General features: G+C 44.8%; 1 protein-coding gene across 1 annotated transcript in view; it reads right to left on the reverse strand.

Annotated features, from left to right (window-relative positions):
• The window catches only part of LOC115141103 (OTU domain-containing protein 7B-like), a 32,414-nt gene extending 18,656 nt beyond the window's left edge, over positions 1-13,758 (reverse strand). The window contains 1 exon segment of the mRNA XM_029679727.2: positions 13,555-13,758. The gene's annotated coding sequence lies outside the window, so the exon portion shown is untranslated.
• Positions 13,759-21,753: the final 7,995 nt, after the last annotated feature.

The following is a 21,753-nucleotide window of genomic DNA, read 5'->3' on the forward strand; positions in this document are numbered from 1 at the left end:
TTAGGAGAAACGAGAGTTGAGTGTAAGCACAGTCAATGCGGTGCTAATCTAACTTTGACTAACAGGTTAGTAGAAAGCTAATGTCAGCAACCCAGAACCTCTGGCCAGCTACTCCATTAGGTTCTGGGTAGAGGACGGGGAGATGTTGGACTAGTGCGAGAAGCGGATCCTGTTTGGCAGCTTCCCACCCCAACCTCACTCTCTCTCTCGCTCTGCAAGCCTTGGAAAGTCTATGGGCCAAATACACCACCCCCATTCTGAAATTCAAAATAATGCATGGGCAGGTGTAGGTGAACCCCCTCAAAAATCGTGATTCTTCTAAACAAACAAGTACACAAAAAAAGCACAACAGAAGAAATGTTCCACACTATCCGTCATATCCCAGTCTCCTGACAGACATTTGAAATGTTTTTGTTGTCACGAGACTAGTACAAACCTAAAAATCAAACACTGAATCAAATGAACATAGAAAAAAAAAATAGTGCTGCTTGACACATTTTGAATGATAAATTGGACCCAAAAGGGGCATGGCCTGAAATCATGACACTAAATTATTAGTCACTGAAACAGCAGAGACCTCCTTGGCAAGTAGTTTGGAGCCATGTTGGTCTAACACACAGCTACATAACCTGGGGTGTGAGCCAGCTAAAACAAGAGAGCTGCCACCCCAGCAGCTGAGAGCCACAGAAGAATACTAGAGATATCATTCCAAACAGGAATAGGTCTATAGAACCATTGCTTTAAAATGAATCAGATATTATAGGAAGTGATCTAGCCTAAGATAAATGTTTAGCACAACAAGACCGAGAAAGACTAGGTTATAGCCTAGTTATTAAGGGCGGGACTGCTCCAAATGCTTTGTCATGTCACATTGTGTAATCATGTAAGGTCACTCAATATGACCTACATTACTTAAGTAGGCTTACACCAAGACCTAGATGTGTTTTTTGCACTTGCTCCACTATAGGCCTAGCACTAAGAAAACTTGCCTATCTAGGCCTACAAGACATCTTGCTCCACCAACTTCCATCAAGCCTGGACAAGAAATTAGGTCCAGCTGTACAGGCACGCTTTCATGATAAATCTGCATTGCCTGTGGTAGCGCACAGGGGGAGCATCAAATAAACTGGTAGGCCTACTGCTAAGAAAGATGCACAGGTCTGGAATAACTGATATTTCAGAATTTTGGTGACCTCTGCCAACCCTTCAAATAGTCGTATTCAGAACCTCATGAAGCAAAAAGACCCCATTTTGAGGCTATTATTAAAGGGAGTTCAACTTCCTGATTTGGCTTAGTTTATATCGGCTTGTTCATTAAATGCAGCGGCCATGACTGAAGCCAAAGTAGAGTTGTCTTGGGGGGTGGTTTACCTTTATTTAACTAGGCAAGTCAGTTAAGAACAAATTCTTATTTTCAATGACGGCCTAGGAACAGTGGGTTAACTGCCTGTTCAGGGGCAGAATGACAGGTTTGTACCTTGTCAGCTCGGGGGTTTGAACTTGCAACCTTCCGGTTACTAGTGGGTGCCTTGTGTGTGTTTTCCCACGTGACAAGCGTTCGTACATAACTTGAAACAGTCTAACCAGGTATTGTGTCTTGTAGTTGCCTAGGCTAGTTAGTGCTAGCCAACTTCTTTCACCAATTAGCAGGCTGGTGTGCAACTGTGGCAAAGTTGGTTTGACATGGGATAGCCCATTTCTGGGGCTAGTTAAGCACCATCAATAGATTGTGCAATGTAAATGGGACAATATTTTCATGTTGCAATCTTTTAGTTGTCTCATTAAAATACCTCAATATTTGTATATGCACTTTTACAATCTATAGTACGTTTGAGGTTAAGTCATTGAAATTGGGAGCTACTGACATTAAAATATTGTCCCATGTAGGCCTACATTGTGTAATTTACTGATATCCCTATGGGGCTAGTTGGGAACTATCCAATGTGAAACCAATTTGACCATGGACAATACGATGGGGTCGCGTGCAGCTACTCATTCCGAATTGAGGTTTCACTTGGGTGCTGCCAGCTGTGGACAGGATTGAAATAAACTTAACCCAAGGAAAACTGTTACAGTACCCTTTTTTCAAAAAAAAATCTTTAAAACTCACAAATCTTAGCTTTGGACAAGACTGACTATATGACCAAATGAGAATTAGCTTTTTATGGGCAGTCATTCGTTAGAGTCAGCCCTCTATGCATCCTTACAAAATGAGAGGGATCTGCACTTCCAGTGAAGGGGGAGCAGGGTTGTTGGATGTCACTAGTGCACAGCAGAAGGACTTGCCATTTCATGTTTGGCCCACTAAGTCATTCATCATCTGTAAAGTGAGGTTCATTTTTCACTCGAGAGGGAGAGCAGCTAAAGCCTGAGGCCCAATATGAAAACGGTACGGCTAGCCACTTTACCGTACCACCTGAAGATACTCAGGATTTACAATTATATTGTTCCATTGTCATCAACATATTGCCTTAAGTCAGCCTTTTCCAAAGATGGACAATTGGGTTGTTCTATTCCCATTTCATCCTCAGTCAGGACAAGATGGATGACCACATCTCTAAATGTGTCAGTTCTATTTTAGTTTAAATCAACGTTTCCCTGTGATCTCAGTGAGTGTGAAACACCCTCTCACCACTGCAAAAATCACGAGTGATAATATAGAAGGGCTGATAAGACAACAGAGGCTGTGTGAGTTGCGTCAGCGATGATAAATGTTGCCCAGTGGTAGGCCCATACCCCTGGGCTGGAGGAAATGTGAAGAGGGGTTAGGAAGTGGCACAGTAGTCCAAGACACAGCAGCTCAGAGATGGCCAAAAACACTGGAACAACAGGTTAAGCTATTTGGTTAGACTGATTTATGAACTTTATGAAGTGGCATACTAGACTGTCAACTATAGCCTGATAAGCTATTACTGTACTTGGAAACCCTGTATCGCATACAAGGCTAGCCTAATCACAGCTTTAAAAGAGCAAAATCTTATGAACATCTAATAGCCCCAAGCCTTCCTTGGTATGTACTAATAATCCTTCATTCTCAGCAAGTCAAATGTACCAGGGATCAGTCAGAAATAGGATCAAGAGATCATAAAGTGACTAAACAGAGTACAGACACTTCACAACTAGAGGAAGTCAAACAATGGTGTGATTACTGACTGAAGCTGAGCCCACTAGCTTATTACATAACTGCACCGCTACGTCTGAGGAGGCCGAGCTTGTCTGGCGGAGGAATGAAGTCAAATCAAGCCCATTTTCCCAGTTCCTCCTGAGCTTCAGAACACTGCAACTACAGCTAAGCATACCACACAGCAGCAACGGTCTTTGCTGTACAAGTCAGCATAACGCAGATCAACTGAAGTAACCTACTTCTTGCTTTGAATAGCTGCAGAAACATGAAAGGCAGGAGCCCTGGACAAAGAAGCACAGTCCAAGACCATAGGCTACACACTACAAGGCAACAAATCGCAGGACATCATAAGAGACAGAGCTGTCCAACATTAGCCCAATGTCATGCTACGCTAAGCAACGTAACACCGTGGGAGTCAACACAATGCAAATCATTGAGTGCCCATTAAACATGGCGCAGGAACACGGCAATATCTGTGACCAGACAGGAGCCGAGAAGACACAAGCCCATACTGTAGTTTCTGTTCCACATCTCGCCTTTACAATAATCTATTTTTTAAATATTAAATACTCCTGTTCTGCTAGCAAATTGGTGTATTGCTAATGGTACCGTCAATGTTTTGTCCGTTTGGTTAAGTAAATGTGCTTAACCAGTTCAGGTGGCGAGACTAATGTCTCCAATTTTCAATGCCTTCCAGCTCTTAGCCAAATCAATATTTAATTGGAGTTGGACCATTTTCTCTGGTCAAAGAACATTTGTTTAAGCTGGTCATTGGAGAAAAATCTATGAAATGCACAATTTGAGCTGGAACATTTTCTGAGATGTCAGCCAATTGAACCATGAAAACTACTGATTTGAGTTTATTAGTGAAAAATTGGTTTTCCATAGCAAAGCAAGCTTTAGTTTGGTGTCGATGGCACATACAATACAAACCGTCATTCTGTTACCAAACTTTGCATCTGTTCTATTCTCCCTTCTCCAAATCGAGATCTCAAAATATGGTAATGCGACAACAGGCGCAAGAGTTCGGGTAAACAAAGGGTTGTTACTTGTTTTCCCTTTGAATTAGGCTAGGTCTTTTGGTCATCATCTATTCATTCATGAACTCAGAGATTCCAGTCTTGATCAAGGCTTGGACACCAGCTGAGGTAAGCTGTGCAACTGAATACAAAGGCACACTGCTCATGCGCTAACTGAAAGAGAAAAGGGGGAGAAAGAGATAGAGCTGATGTCAGAGATTCCATGGGATGACCACCCTCAGAGAGGGCATGTTGCTGGAGCCAGGGCTTAGAGATTTCCAGTCATCACCCCAAAAAAACTGCCCCTTCCACCCTTCCTCTCGTCCACACACACCTGGCTCAGCTCGTCAGCACCAACTCTTTAGCCCCCAAAATGCCTCAGATAAAACTAGTCCATAGCAGACTAAGCAATATTAGCATACATCATTTAATCTATTTTGTAAGAACATAGCTAGAAGTTCACATCAACCACATCCCATCTGAAGGAGGCTACAAACATTGAATGGCATAAGGGGATCCCACATGTTGTCTAAGCCTGCTGTAAGCATTCAGTAACGCTTGATCCCAGTCTTCCCTCACTCCTTAAATACTCAAGCTTCTCATTCCATGTGATAGCTAACTGTCGACCCTGTATGTTCTACTGTGAAAATAGACTTTACGTTTGTACGGTTTGTTACCACAGCTAGAAACGCATACAGAAAGCCAGCCCCTTATCTGCAAGGTGCCAAAATTACAAGACTTTTCACAGCCTAAAAATACCCCTCCATAATCATGAAACAAACGTATCACCTCCTCACTGTCCAAAGTTTTTAAACAGCAGACAACTGAAAGAAAACAGAGGCGGGGAAAAAGACAAAAAGTTCCGGCGAGCAAACAAATCAGCTAAGCTATGTCTGCAAGTGTCATGGCTCAGAAGCTTGTCTACAAGAAACACAAAACATCCCTGACAGGCTCCTGCTCGCTCTCTCCGGTGTATCTGCTGAACTTCAATGGGTAAATGGGTTATGCCACCAGTAAGGTGTGCAGTGTTCTCTGACAGTGTAGGACTAGCTACTGCAGGCTTTTCAGTAGCAACTCGCAGTGTAGGCTAACTCCAGTAGGGTACAGAAGGGTTAGGGGCCCTGGTAGTCGGTAATTTTTTTGGCAGACAGAGGCACGATTTCCTCATTGACATGCATGGCAGTAACTGCCAAGTTCAAGCAGTTCAAATGTGCAGAGTAATAGCTTTTCAGATAAACTGTTTATCAAAGTGTCTGAGAGCTGACGTCATGGCTAAGCCAAGCATTTTGTGGCCGAGGTCTCAACAAAGTTTCACTTACAAACAAACGGTCTTCCTCAAGTGAGGAAGAGGATGTCTCAACTCCTCCCCCCAGTTCACGATTTCTGGTGGGGGTCATGTGCATATGGCATGGAGTATTTCAGAACAGCCCGTTCTCTCCTCTCCTGCCACCGTGCTCCATTGGGCACTTTATTACAGCTGCCCAGTGCCTGGCTTCAGAGGTAACCCTGCCCTGTGCACAGGGCCTGTCGCTGTAGTCAGAGTTAGTCATCAACAGTGAAGCAGTGCTAATTAACAGCCACTCATAGCAGATGGCTTCAGATGGGGATGTGGGATGCCGAGGCAGCAGCCAAAAGTACTGACGCCCCTGACATATCCTCCGACCAGTGCTGTGTGCCATGCAGTGTCGTGCCATGCTGTGTCATGCGGTGCTGACCCATGCCATATTGTGCCTTGCTGTGCCATGTAGCAACCTGTGAGGACACAGGGGTAGTTCACAGAGAATGGTCGCAGAAAGGGAGTAACAGGACAATTTACGAGGGCATGTTTGATTTGTGTGTGTTGTAATGAGACTAGGCCTACACTTTGTCCCCATCTGCTTACATGTCAATGCTCTTCAATGCTGTGGATAAACAAAATAATATAGCTCGATTCTGTCAGTTGCAGAGTGCGAGCAGAGCGCTGCTATGCCAATGAAGGACTGCAGCAGAATTGTTTAGTTGGACTCAGGGAACAATCTGCCCTGGTTTCAGCATTACCGGAGAACTGCCAACCTAAACTCAGCACACCGTGGGCGGTAACTCCTCATACGGCACTAGCGTTTTTTTTATTGATGTCTTTGTGCAGAAATGCCAGCTTCTGCATCGTCCGAACACAGCTAGCCTATTTGGATGAAATTGTGCAATAAGGCACGGGGGGGTATATGGCCAATATACATGGCTAAGGGCTGTTCTTAGGCACGACACATCGCGAAGTACCTGAAACCCCACCTCTTTAAGGAATACCTAGGATAGGATAAAGTAATCCTTCTCACCCCCCCTTAAAAGATTTAGATGCACTATTGTAAAGTGGCTGTTCCACTGGATGTCATAAGGTGAACGCACCAATTTGTAAGTCGCTCTGGATAAGAGCGTCTGCTAAATGACTTAAATGTAAATGTAAACACAGCCCTTAGCCATGGTATATTAGCCATATACCACAAACCCCCGAGGTGCCCTATTGCTATTATAAACTGGTTACCAATGTATTGGGAGCAGTAAAAATGTAATGTTTTGTCATACCCTTGGTATGATATACCACGGCTGTCAGCCAATCCACATTCAGGGCTCCTCTAACCACCCAGTTTATAAAAGCAATTAAACCCTATGGGGTAGGGCAGTAAGAGGCATGAGACTGAATTTTAAAATGTTGACCAATATTTGCTTTCCCCAGTAGCCTAACATGCAAAGTGTTGTAGATGCCAATGAGACTTCACAAAAACATGGTTTGTTGTGGGTATAGAACAATGAGCTAAGGCTTACATAACTCACATTTAAAAGGGTGGGAGTTAGCTCCTTCACGCATATCGGATATTTCTTAGAAGCAAACCTGCATCTTTGGCTGCACTGCTCTGTGGAAACAACCACAGGACTAAACAAGAACAGTACACATCCTGACCATATTACAAAACCTGTAAATGAAGTCAAAGTAAAAATCCTATAATAGATTTGTTATGTATATATCTTTTTAAGGAGGCAACAACAACCTTCTTGTTCAAAAAACACTGAATACAAAGGTCTTGATATTTGCAATTGTTCAAAGACCTACTACCAATATCTTGAATTTTAAGTCTCCCATTGACATTAGCTTAAATTATGATTAATGCCGAGTTGCACCTGTGGATCTCAAGTCAGAATACTGTCAGCCCAAAATGAATGGTAAATTATCTGTTTGGCTGTGATATAATTAACTTATTTTCAACATCGGGTAGGCCCATCCTATGTATGTGCAAGGTCCTACCGAACCTGTAAGCAGTCCGTGGCTAGGCTAACGGCAGCGGTTAAACAAGCATTAGCAGTGACAGGCCTGGGCATTAATGCTCATGTGAATCCCCACGTGGTGCTGGCTTAGCAGTCAAGGCAGTGCGGTGGCTTTACGTCACCCTGGGCGAGAGGCTCCTCTCCTGCGGGGATAGGATTACTGCTGTTCTGTCTTGGATCTAGAGTGGAGAGAGTGGGAAGGACTGCTGTTGTGTTGTAGAGGCAGGGTGAGGAGCCAGCGGCCCTGTGATCTTACCATGGCTTACTTCCGGGTAGAGGGCCCAGTCATGGGGGATTGTAGATATTTTTTTATGTGAGAGGGCAAGCGATTAGCCTCTGTACCCATTCACCCCTCTATTTGGGTATACCCAACAACCTTTTGACCCAGTTGGCACATCCGTAGAGCGATGCTGAGATAATATTGGGGATGCTTCAGAAAAGCAAAACTGTGAGCATGTGTCCCATTGTTTTATATCAGAACTCAATGTTTTCAACATCCTTCAATCATACCACAGTGATGCCTCTGAAAAGAGTTGGCATAGCAAAGTTGAGTACAAAACCCCCACATAAAATGGTAAAATAACCAGTCAGAGTATCCCAAAGCATTGGGCACACACACCCAGTCTCTGGTTGAACACAAAGGAGGTAGGTACTAGGTAGGGACGTGGGGAGAGGCCGGGGTGTGATTGCTGATGCATGGTTTTGAAGGCCTCGCCACCCTGACACAAACAGCCCTGGCTGCTGTGTCAAAAGGCTGGCAGGCATCCAGGCATGCAGGGGAGGGTGGGGCTGAACAGGGTTTTTATGAGTCGCAGTCTGGGTGCACAGGATCTCAGAGACAAGCTTCCTATTGATCGCCCCTCTGCTGAGGAATCATGGGGATGTTTTTTCTTCCAAAGCACATCTGGTACAGTCTTATCTGGGCCATGATGTGTGCTGGCAAACAAGGATGCAGGGGTGCATGGTGGTGGAATTCTAGATGTCTCACATGTCATGGTTATAAAGTCTTATGAAAATGTATGGAGGAGACTATATGTGCTGTGTAAAGCAGTAATTGTGACCACCAGAGCGAACCTGAAGAATAAATCGTCGTCGCCTAATTAGAGAATTTCTTCACGAAGGGGGGCAGGATCAAATCAAATCAAATCAAATTTTATTTGTCACATACACATGGTTAGCAGATGTTAATGCGAGTGTAGCGAAATGCTTGTGCTTCTAGTTCCGACAATGCAGTGATAACCAACAAGTAATCTAACTAACAATTCTAAAACTACTGTCTTATACACAGTGTAAGAAGATAAAGAATATGTACATAAGGATATATGAGTGAGTGATGGTACAGAGCAGCAAACAGTAGATGGTATCGAGTACAGTATATACATATGAGATGAGTATGTAGACAAAGTAAACAAAGTGGCATAGTTAAAGTGGCTAGTGATACATGTATTACATAAGGATGCAGTCGATGATGTAGAGTACAGTATATACGTATGCATATGAGATGAATAATGTAGGGTAAGTAACATTATATAAGGTAGCATTGTTTAAAGTGGCTAGTGATATATTTACATCATTTCCCATCAATTCCCATTATTAAAGTGGCTGGAGTTGGGTCAGTGTCAATGACAGTGTGTTGGCAGCAGCCACTCAATGGTGGCTGTTTAACAGTCTGATAGCCTTGAGATAGAAGCTGTTTTTCAGTCTCTCAGTCCCAGCTTTGATGCACCTGTACTGACCTCGCCTTCTGGATGATAGCGGGTGAACAGGCAGTGGTTCGGGTGGTTGATGTCCTTGATGATCTTTATGGCCTTCCTGTAACATCGGGTGGTGTAGGTGTCCTGGAGGGCAGGTAGTTTGCCCCGGTGATGCGTTGTGCAGACCTCACTACCCTCTGGAGAGCCTTACGGTTGAGGGCGGAGCAGTTGCCGTACCAGGCGGTGATACAGCCCGCCAGGATGCTCTCGATTGTGCATCTGTAGAAGTTTGTGAGTGCTTTTGGTGACAAGCCGAATTTCTTCAGCCTCCTGAGGTTGAAGAGGCGCTGCTGCGCCTTCTTCACGACGCTGTCAGTGTGAGTGGACCAATTCAGTTTGTCTGTGATGTGTATGCCGAGGAACTTAAAACTTGCTACCCTCTCCACTACTGTTCCATCGATGTGGATAGGGGGGTGTTCCCTCTGCTGTTTCCTGAAGTCCACAATCATCTCCTTAGTTTTGTTGACGTTGAGTGTGAGGTTATTTTCCTGACACCACACTCCGAGGGCCCTCACCTCCTCCCTGTAGGCCGTCTCGTCGTTGTTGGTAATCAAGCCTACCACTGTTGTGTCGTACGCAAACTTGATGATTGAGTTGGAGGCGTGCGTGGCCACGCAGTCGTGGGTGAACAGGGAGTACAGGAGAGGGCTCAGAACGCACCCTTGTGGGGCCCCCGTGTTGAGGATCAGCGGGGAGGAGATGTTGTTGCCTACCCTCACCACCTGGGGGCGGCCCGTCAGGAAGTCCAGTACCCAGTTGCACAGGGCGGGGTCGAGACCCAGGGTCTCGAGCTTGATGACGAGCTTGGAGGGTACTATGGTGTTGAATGCCGAGCTGATGTGTCCATTCATGTTAACTTTTACATTACATTTGACATTTTAGTAATTTAGCAGAGAATTAAAAGTTAGTGCTTCATCTTAAGGTAGCTAGGTGAGATAACCACAAACAATATTGCAGTCATAGTAAGCAACTAGGCCTAAGTAATCTCTGTTAACCCAGAACTAAAGTCATGGCGGAATTGGTCAGCTGCTCAATTAAGTTCTCCCAAAATGATGAATTGCCCATGTAGGCCACCTCTACCCTGTTATTTTCAGGAGTCCAGGTTAACTTTGGTAACCCACGGTCTGACCTCCTTGATGACAGCAACGAAATGCCTATGTTGGCTGGAACATTAAGCTGGCAACAACCAGGGTTGAAGGGGTGACTCCTGCATGCATGGGGATACTAAAAGCCTAGACCTACATTGCATACCCTGTAGCATTTGGTCGTGGTAGGACAAATTACAATCCTTGAACACAGAGGCAATAAGAGACGCAGAGTCATGCAGTTGTCCCACTAACCTGGAGAAGCACTCAACTATTTACTTATTAATCTGACCTTGTTTGTGGGGGTAGAGGGATCCTATGGGAATAGTTTTAATCTACATGGGCCTGGCACTGAAGCTGACACTGGATCCTTGAAACATACTCTTACTGAACAGCTGTTTGGGGGAGCCCAGCGAGAGACCACTTTAAAATTGTATCTCTAGACTAGGTGTTGCTGCGGCAGCAGGGTTCCACACTGAAATATAATATTCAGTCTCTCCTACCCCACAGAGACAGTTATGATGGCTAAAGCCAACCAACACAATGGTAGGCTAAATGCCTGTGTGAGAGAGAGATGAGGGGGTTTAGCCTTAACTCATAACTTCACATATGTAACACTTCAGAGCATTTATAAACTGTACAGTGACAAATCATTTAGACTAGAGCTTTGAGAGAGTGCTAGATAAGGAGAGTGGAAAGAGGGAAAGGATCCAAAAGGACAAATGGATGGACTCTGGGTTTTTCTCTCCACAGAACTGTTCAAATAAGACATGAGTGCTCACAAGGGAACTGCACACAGATCTGTCATGTGTGGATGACTTCACTGTGTGTCACACATAGGCTAAAGGACACCAATAAACTAGACAAGCACACCCTGAAAACTTCCACAATGCTCAACTGGTGATAAAACATAGAAGCGAATTATGACGTCACCAGGTCAATAGGATAATCCCTTGCCTTTATGGATTATGGTGATAATGCTCTCTGTCATCAGTGTCATATTTCTCCCACCTGTGATTCAGCCAGCCATCCAGTTTGACAAAGTGTAGTGTTTATAAATCTCAAGGAAATTTAGAGGCAAAAAAACCAAAACATTTTAATGTTGGTGGAGAAGCATGAAAAATGGCAAATTAAGCCATGAACCACAGATTTTCCAAGTTTCATTGTCAAGTGTCAAAGGGCTCTATGCAAAACAACTAGTGATCACTGTCAAACAAATGCCTTCAGAACACCATTTTGTTCTATGTGATGCTGTTGTTTTTAATTGTGTTTTTTTGGTGTAACATATTTTACATTTACTGCTGGATTAAAACAGTCATTCAGTGTCTTAGTCGTACTAGAGAATCTCAATATCACAGAGGGACACTATACAGTCTCCCCAAAAGATGTTCTCAGGTGTTCTGTGTGACGCTGTATGATCAATGCGTTCCTTGAAAAAGGGAAGACTTGTGTAACGAAGCCTGACGATGCAAACTTGCACTCACACCCTAGCAGTCTGCTCACTGGGGAACACTCCTCTTGCCAGTTAGCTCATCCATTTTGCCTTTCAAGCATCCCCCTGCATTGCCATTGAAATGAGTAGAGGTGGGAGGGCTAGATGCATTTCTTCCTCCCACTGCAATAATAGATCCCTTAGAATTTCACTGTGCTTGTGTGCTCCCTCTGAATTCTACTTGTACTACTATAAAAAGGCATTTGCTGCATTTGTCCCTTTGTTTCCTTTCTCTCCCCAAGCGGTAAGCTCGATCGACTAGTGTTGTAATGCAAATGGTCACAACTTGGACAACCACATGGTCTTGAGTGAGAATTTTCTTGCCAAAACACAGATATCATAACAACTCTCAAAATGATGCTTCATCTGGCAATTATCATGGTATGGTATAATGCATAGCGTACTTGTAGTGGGTGTAAGACACACATGGGTTCAGGTCGAAGTGCATACAAACAGCAGTCAGAAAGCTGCAGGGAAGGTAGAGTTGATAAGGTTTAGACTACCCTCATTTCTTCTAACAATGTGCCTTCTTTACATAATGAAACAGAGAGAAGGCCGTGTAGGCCTAAGAAGTGAAGAGCATGTCTCTGTCCTACTTTTATGTTGCAGGATGGCTGCCTATACCAGACTACAAGCAAACAAAATCAATTGTAAATAAAGAGCTGAATAATTCAAGTCCAAGTGTAATGCTACCCTTTCAATGGCAATGGCGCAATGCATAGTTTACATAATGAGGAGATGTCTTTACATAAACATATACACTGTGGAGCTGCCAAAGCCTATGTCACTGGTTTCAATCGTCAGGGAAGAATATTAGTGACCCACTGAAATGTATGGTCAATGTTTTACAATTAACTAAGCAATAGCCTAAATACAGGCCATTATTAAACTCTGGGGCAAATAACCATAAAGCAGGAGTCCATTGTATTGATATAACATTTGATACTCTCTGCATGTCAATGGGTTTACTTTAAAACGTTAATTATAGCAAGCAACAGGGCTACGATTTGCTGAATATTTCACCAACAATTGACTGACAGAGGCCTCCCGTTTGAAGTTGTTCATTCCTTAAATGGATTCATAGACCCAACGTTAGATGGGGAGAGAATGATACAAGGCGAGTTGTATGAGGGTACCAGGAGAGAGTATAATGGCTAACTAATCAGCTAACGTTAACTAGTTAGCCCAAGAATGTAACGTTACTAAAGGAGCCGACTGGTATGTGTAAGTCGTCTATGAATGGGCTAAGCGTTAGCTAGCTAAATTTGTTAACGAAACTAACGTTAGTTAACTAAGCATAGTACATATTCGTCCTATCCTTCTCTGACTAACTAGGCAGATGGGCAAGAAAGAAAACTAGCCAGCTAGCTAACGTTAATGTTAGCAAAGTTATCCTGCACGTAGTTAACTAACGCTAGGCACAGTAACCGAAGCAACATTGTTAACGCGACATATAGCTAGCTAGCCCGTTACTAACGCAAGTTACGTTGATAAGTCTAGCTAGCGAGTAGCTAAATGGGTTATAAAGGCTGGGCTGACTAGCTAACGTTAGCTAGGTAACTTAGTTAGCTAGTTCATGTTTTAGCCGTCTAGGAGTCTCCCACTTAAAACTTCCCATTTAATGAGTTAGCGAGCTAGTTCCTTCCAGCTCAATAAAAAGGTTAATACAAAAGCCAGCTACGGGTCGTCCTGTCCAAAATGTTGCCAGATAGCTATAATGTTACAGGCTAAAGTCGTTAGCAAGGATAGCTAGCTAGCAGTTGAGTGTCCCTTGTCTGCTTACCTTGAGCGGCTTCGCAGATATTTCTTTCATCGTCCCATAATGGTCCTCCTCTCGACAAATATTGTGAAAACCAAGTTTATTAGACCAGTTTTTCCTGACTTTGAGCTAATACGGAGGTTGCAGTCTACAATTAATCCAAAACAAGACTCAACGACAAAGTAGTTTCTTACTTACAACAACAACAATGTCAACCAAGGCGCTTCTGAGTCGGGCCAGCTGAGGTAGCCAAATTATGTCGCCTGCCAATCGCAAAACAGACTGATGTTGACTGACAATCCAAAACACCAATGACCACACGATACTTTTTGACTGAAACGTCCCAGTGTAGCTAACGTCAAATGGAAAAGGGAGAGTGGGGGAACCTTCATACGCCGATTGGCTGCAGAGAAAGGAGAGGCAGGCAATCGATTCAAGGCTCGGGATGGGACGGGAACTGTTCCTTCGATGAGGTCATCTGGGTGATGTAGCTAATGTGCAAACTTGTGCCTTCAGAAAGTATTTATACCCCTTGACCTATTCCACATTTTGCTGTGTTACAGCATGAATTGGGTTGACTCCGGGCCAAGAGTGTGGTGGAGATTGAGGTTCACTAGAATAAGGATAATTAAGGCAACGTTTCTGTCAGCAAAGAGCCACAAAGCCAAAGTCTCACCTCCCTAAATAGCCTCCCATCGCTCAGCAATAAGATAACTGTATTCTACATACTAAACAGGACATATTTGGGAAAGGTATTTTGTAGCAGAAGGAAAAGTAATATACATGATCAAAACTCTTCAAAACAGGGGTTTGGCTCAGATTTTCAATAGCCTAGTAAAGCTGTTTAAAATGTTAACATTTCATTTATCTTCAATATTTATAGAGTAATGTTGAAAAGTAAAGATATGTGTGATTATAATACTTTGACTATATATTTGTAAAAAAAATCTCAATTTTTATGAACTCTAAATATACAAAAAAAGTATTCATTTTATGAATTGAACATACTAAAACCTACATTAGATATATAAAATCAGTAATTTTTTTACAAAAACACTGCACTAATTCAAAACGGATGAATTTTTTTTTTTCTCACCTATGTACACACAATACCCCATAAATGACAAAGTGGAAACCTGTTTTTAGAAATGTTTGCAAATATATTGAAAATGAAATACATTAATATCTCGTTTAAATAAGTATTCACACCCCTTTTCTATGACACTTCAAATTGAGCTCAGGTGCATCCAATTTCCTTTGATCATCCTTGAGATATCACTTCAACTTGAATGGAGTCTACCTGTGGCCAATTAAATTGTTTGGACAGGATTTAGAAAGAAACACCCCTGTCTATATAATGTCTCATAGTTGACAGTGCATGTCAGAAGATTTTGAGACAAGACAAGTGTTTACACCAGGCGCTGAGTCGAGATGGCCTGTAAGATGGTGGACAGGGAAAAAAAGAAGGAAAGTGGAACATATTATGAGTAAATATGGAGTGGGGGATTTCACAAGCCTTCTGGAAGATCTGATGAAGGAGAAGATGTTGGGCAGAGAAGGAAAAAAAGGAGAAAGGTGTCACATTTTTTGAGTGAATATGGAATAGAAGATCACACAGAACTTTTGTAAGAGCTACAGAAGGAAATTGAGAGTGACGAGAGTGAGGATTAATTAAATGCGGTGGCCGGTGCAGTGGTGACCGCTGAAAAGAACTGAGTGTAGAAGGAAGCGATGTTGTGAGGAAGGTTGCCATCAAGTGGAAAAAGAGGGATATGTGCTCCGGTAGCTCAGAGATGGAACCTGACAAGAGTGAGGGTGAAGCACCTGTGGTGAGGACTGCCAAATTCGTGCCTCATTCTGATGATGACAGGGATGATTCTGTCCCAGTGGGAGTGAGATTTGTGGAGAGAATGGATCCGTGCATTCTAGCTGATCCATATGTGGTGTCAGGTTGGGTGGAGAAGGGGTTGGAGACTTGAGTTGGTGAAAGTAACTCGAAGTGGAGTTTCTATTGTGTTTATAACGTCCAGAAGGAGCGGGCGCACTGGACTACGGTACTAGGGACAATAACTGTGACTTGCTTTGCTTTTCAGAGCAGGGTGCCGTTGCAAAGAGAGATAACGTGGGTAGCATTAAGTTTTGAGGAAGATCAGCTTTAATGGAAGATTCCTAGTGTCTGTGACGCCTGTCATTTGGTGTGATGCAGACCCAGTGGAGAGCATGGTGAAACAGAAGATGTCTGCCCTGCTGAGTTTTGAGGCAGAGTCTTTGCCTGACAAGGTGAAGTTAGGATGTGTTATCTCGTGAGAGCTTTTATTTCCGAAAATACTACAATGTTTTAGGTGCCAAGCTTGTGGTCATGTTGCAGCAGTGTGTAGGAGGGAGATTCCTAGATGTAAGAAGTGTGCAGGAGGTAATGAGATGAAGGAATGTGTAGTATCAGTGGAGAAAGTAATATGTGTAAGCTGTGGGGGTGCCAATGGGGCTAGAGATCGGAGGTGTCCGGTGAGAGAAAGATAGGTTGCCATGGTCAGAGTAGTATAGAAAGTGTGTATGCTGGAGCAGTGAAAACAGTGGTGGAGGAAGATAGGTACAAGGTGAGGGATCCTGAAATGATTCCTGTGAGTATGCAGAGACCAATAGAGAGGGATGGGAATAATATGTGCTTCAGTAAGGTGGGTTTCTTAGCATTCATAGCATTGATTGTCAACTGTACTGTATAACTGGAACATAAGTCACAGACAATTGAGGTTGTGTGGTGGCAGCTGCAGCGAAGAACTTGGGATTGTGAGGTTTTACTGCAGAAGATTTGCAGGGGATGTTGAGTGGTAGTGTTCTGTTCTCCCAGGCTGTTGGCCTCTAGTAGGATCAGATAGGGTTAAGTACTGGAATAGGGTGGTGTTGTTTTTAGTGAGGGCTAATAGTTGGCAGGGTTATTTACCTTTTCTCCCAATTTTGAATTACCGGTTGGCTGTGACTGGCCTCACACTCCAGTACAGTAGGTGGTGGTGTATGCACCTAAAAGTTGGATGCGACCTGCCAACCCAATCCCAATGAAGAAGAAGAAGAAGAAGAAGAAGTGCACCTCTGAGCAGTAACTATACCATGAAGTTCAAGGAACTGTCCGTAGATGTCCAACATAAGTCGCCACTGGTCTCATAACAATTCTGTCATTCAGGGTAGGTGAGGTAATAAAGCCACATACAAACATGGTCTCTTTTTTGCTTTCTTGAGTAAGGCAGCTCAAAAATGCAAGTGTTTCAGCCTAGCACAGTTCTGCACAGTTCAGCAAAATGGAGCATAGCGGTTGGTAATGTTCTCTAGTTGTGCAGTGATTGGATCAGTGTCCTGTCACTGACACCATTACATTTTACATTTAAGTCATCTAGCAGACGCTCTTATCCAGAGCGACTTACAAATTGGTGCATTCACCTTATGACATCCAGTGGAACAGTAGTGCATCTAAATCTTTTAAGGGGGGGGGGGTGAGAGGGATTACTTTATCCTATCCTAGGTATTCCTTAAAGAGGTGGGGTTTCAGGTGTCTCCGGAAGGTGGTGATTGACTTCGCTGTCCTGGCGTCGTGAGGGAGTTTGTTCCACCATTGGGGGGCCAGAGCAGCGAACAGTTTTGACTGGGCTGAGCGGGAACTGTACTTCCTCAGTGGTAGGGAGGCGAGCAGGCCAGAGGTGGATGAACGCAGTGCCCTTGTTTGGGTGTAGGGCCTGATCAGAGCCTGGAGGTACTGAGGTGCCGTTCCCCTCACAGCTCCGTAGGCAAGCACCATGGTCTTGTAGCGGATGCGAGCTTCAACTGGAAGCCAGTGGAGAGAGCGGAGGAGCGGGGTGACGTGAGAGAACTTGGGAAGGTTGAACACCAGACGGGCTGCGGCGTTCTGGATGAGTTGTAGGGGTTTAATGGCACAGGCAGGGAGCCCAGCCAACAGCGAGTTGCAGTAATCCAGACGGGAGATGACGAGTGCCTGGATTAGGACCTGCGCCGCTTCCTGTGTGAGGCAGGGTCGTACTCTGCGGATGTTGTAGAGCATGAACCTACAGGAACGGGCCACCGCCTTGATGTTAGTTGAGAATGACAGGGTGTTGTCCAGGATCACACCAAGGTTCTTAGCGCTCTGGGAGGAGGACACAATGGAGTTGTCAACCGTGATGGCGAGATCATGGAACGGGCAGTCCTTCCCCGGGAGGAAGAGCAGCTCCGTCTTGCCAAGGTTCAGCTTGAGGTGGTGATCCGTCATCCACACTGATATGTCTGCCAGACATGCAGAGATGCGATTCGCCACCTGATCATCAGAAGGGGGAAAGGAGAAGATTAATTGTGTGTCGTCTGCATAGCAATGATAGGAGAGACCATGTGAGGTTATGACAGAGCCAAGTGACTTGGTGTATAGCGAGAATAGGAGAGGGCCTAGAACAGAGCCCTGGGGACACCAGTGGTGAGAGCACGTGGTGTGGAGACGGATTCTCGCCACGCCACCTGGTAGGAGCGACCTGTCAGGTAGGACGCAATCCAAGCGTGGGCCGCGCCGGGAGATGCCCAACTCGGAGAGGGTGGAGAGGAGGATCTGATGGTTCACAGTATCGAAGGCAGCCGATAGGTCTAGAAGGATGAGAGCAGAGGAGAGAGAGTTAGCTTTAGCAGTGCGGAGCGCCTCCGTGATACAGAGAAGAGCAGTCTCAGTTGAATGACTAGTCTTGAAACCTGACTGATTTGGATCAAGAAGGTCATTCTGAGAGAGATAGCGGGAGAGCTGGCCAAGGACGGCACGTTCAAGAGTTTTGGAGAGAAAAGAAAGAAGGGATACTGGTCTGTAGTTGTTGACATCGGAGGGATCGAGTGTAGGTTTTTTCAGAAGGGGTGCAACTCTCGCTCTCTTGAAGACGGAAGGGACGTAGCCAGCGGTCAGGGATGAGTTGATGAGCGAGGTGAGGTAAGGGAGAAGGTCTCCGGAAATGGTCTGGAGAAGAGAGGAGGGGATAGGGTCAAGCGGGCAGGTTGTTGGGCGGCCGGCCGTCACAAGACGCGAGATTTCATCTGGAGAGAGGGGGAGAAAGAGGTCAGAGCACAGGGTAGGGCAGTGTGAGCAGAACCAGCGGTGTCGTTTGACTTAGCAAACGAGGATCGGATGTCGTCGACCTTCTTTTCAAAATGGTTGACGAAGTCATCTGCAGAGAGGGAGGAGGGGGGAGGGGGAGGAGGATTCAGGAGGGAGGAGAAGGTTGCAAAGAGCTTCCTAGGGTTAGAGGCAGATGCTTGGAATTTAGAGTGGTAGAAAGTGGCTTTAGCAGCAGAGAGAGAAGAGGAAAATGTAGAGAGGAGGGAGTGAAAGGATGTCAGGTCCGCAGGGAGGCAAGTTTTCCTCCATTTCCGCTCGGCTGCCCGGAGCCCTGTTCTGTGAGCTCGCAATGAGTCGTCGAGCCACGGAGCGGGAGGGGAGGACCGAGCCGGCCTGGAGGATAGGGGACATAGAGAGTCAAAGGATGCAGAAAGGGAGGAGAGGAGGGTTGAGGAGGCAGAATCAGGAGATAGGTTGGAGAAGGTTTGAGCAGAGGGAAGAGATGATAGGATGGAAGAGGAGAGAGTAGCGGGGAGAGAGAGCGAAGGTTGGGACAGCGATACCATCCGAGTAGGGGCAGTGTGGGAAGTGTTGGATGAGAGCGAGAGGGAGAAGGATACAAGGTAGTGGTCGGAGACTTGGAGGGGAGTTGCAATGAGGTTAGTGGAAGAACAGCATCTAGTAAAGATGAGGTCGAGCGTATTTCCTGCCTTGTGAGTAGGGGGGAAGGTGAGAGGGTGAGGTCAAAAGAGGAGAGGAGTGGAAAGAAGGAGGCAGAGAGGAATGAGTCAAAGGTAGACGTGGGGAGGTTAAAGTCGCCCAGAACTGTGAGAGGTGAGCCGTCCTCAGGAAAGGAGCTTATCAAGGCATCAAGCTCATTGATGAACTCTCCGAGGGAACCTGGAGGGCGATAAATGATAAGGATGTTAAGCTTGAAAGGGCTGGTAACTGTGACAGCATGGAATTCAAAGGAGGCGATAGACAGATGGGTAAAGGGAGAAAGAGAGAATGACCACTTGGGAGAGATGAGGATCCCGGTGCCACCACCCCGCTGACCAGAAGCTCGGGGTGTGCGAAAACACGTGGGCAGACGAAGAGAGAGCAGTAGGAGTAGCAGTGTTGTCTGTGGTGACCCATGTTTCCGTCAGTGCCAAGAAGTCGAGGGACTGGAGGGAGGCATAGGCTGAGATGAACTCTGCCTTGTTGGCCGCAGATCGGCAGTTCCAGAGGCTACCGGAGACCTGGAACTCCACGTGGGTCGTGCGCGCTGGGACCACCAGATTAGGTGGCCGCGGCCACGCGGTGTGGAGCGTTTGTATGGTCTGTGCAGAGAGGAGAGAACAGGGATAGACAGACACATAGTTGACAGGCTACACAAGAGGCTACGCTAATGCAAAGGAGATTGGAATGACAAGTGGACTACACGTCTCGAGTGTTCAGAAAGTTAAGCTTACGTAGCAAGAATCTTATTGACTAAAATGATTAAAATGATACAGTACTACTGAAGTAGGCTAGCTGGCAGAGGCTGCGTTGTTGACTATGTAGGCTAGCTGGCAGTGTCTGCGTTGTTGACACTACACTAATCAAGTCGTTCGTTGAGTGTAATGGTTTCTACTGTGCTACTGTGCTGCTATTCGGGGCTAGCTGGCTAGCTAGCAGTGTTGATTTATGTTACGTTGCGTTAAAAGAACGACAATAGCTGGCTAGCTAACCTAGGAAATCGCTCAAGACTACACAATTATCTTTGATACAAAGACGGCTATGTAGCTAGCTATGTAGCTAGCTACGATCAAACAAATCAAGCCGTTGTACTGTAATGAAATGAAAAATGTGATACTACCTGTGGAGCGAAGCGAAATGCGACCGGATTGTTGAGTGCGGAAGTTCTGTTACGTTAAGGACGACGAATAGCTGGCTAGCTAACCTCGGTAAATTAAGATAATCACTCTAAAACTACACACTCTAAACTACACAATTATCTTGGATACGAAGACAGCAAAGACAACTATGTAGCTAGCTAACACTACACTAATCAAGTCGTTCAGTTGAGTGTAAGTTGTGCTGCTAATCGGTAGACGGTGGACTAGCTAACGGTAGACGTTAGCTAGCTAGCTAGCTGCATGTCAACGCATGCAGCTAGCTGTCAACGCAAAATCTACGGGTAGAGCTTGAAAGTCAAGCCTCTTGGTTGCTACCAGAGTTACATTAGAGGTGCCCATCCAAGAAGGCTCAAGTTCATTGGCCACAGATAAAATGACGTCAAATCATGTTATATCTACCATAGCTTTGATTGGACTGATCATGTCAACTCCATATTTTCAAAATCTTAGCTAGCAAGCTAGAAGTCGTCATCATGAATCAAGTCGACAATCTACTGGCAAATCCTTTTCAATCCTTGTCATATGAAGAGAGATAATGAAGAGAAATTATAGATAAAACGTATCAGTGCTCATTGGCCATTGGACATAACATTACACAACAAGTTGGAAATCACAAATTCAACAATGAGTGGTTTGGAAGGAATCAGTGGCTAACTGCAAGCATTGCAAAGCAATCACTAGCCTGTTACTCAAGGGTCTTAAGGGTCTCTTTTCCAAGCATAAAATGATAAACATTCAACATTGGCCATGCTGTCAATCCAGCATGACTTCTGCTGTGCTCAAAACAACTAGAAACTCTGAACTGGGAAATCTCAGACTTCAGTGAGTTCAAGACAACTGGGAACATGGAAGAATATGAGCTCAGACTGGGAAAATAGTTGGAAATCTGGCCTCTTTCTAGAGCTCTGACCTGAAGATCACTGACGTCATCATGATTCAATCTTGTTGTCTTGAAAGCACCATAAATCCAGAGAATTTCAGAATTTGATGACAATGTTTGATGACTAAATTTGCCCATGAAAGACTGCCTCCCCACCTTCCTGTTCAAGTGAGCACAACATAACAAGGTGAGTCCAAACATGTATTGTGTGATGCTGCATAAATGATGTAATATGCCAGGGAGATATGTATACTGTAGATAAGAAAGTAATGCAAAGTGTATTTTGTGTAGTAAGCTGTTAGTAGCCCATGTGCCTCACCCTAATAATTTGGTCCCTTTTCCCTTCATAATTTAGCCAACTGTTCTGACTTGTTGGTGCATCTATAGCC

Source organism: Oncorhynchus nerka, linkage group LG14 (genome assembly GCF_034236695.1).
Source record: "Oncorhynchus nerka isolate Pitt River linkage group LG14, Oner_Uvic_2.0, whole genome shotgun sequence".
Taxonomy (NCBI): Eukaryota; Metazoa; Chordata; class Actinopteri; order Salmoniformes; family Salmonidae; genus Oncorhynchus; species Oncorhynchus nerka.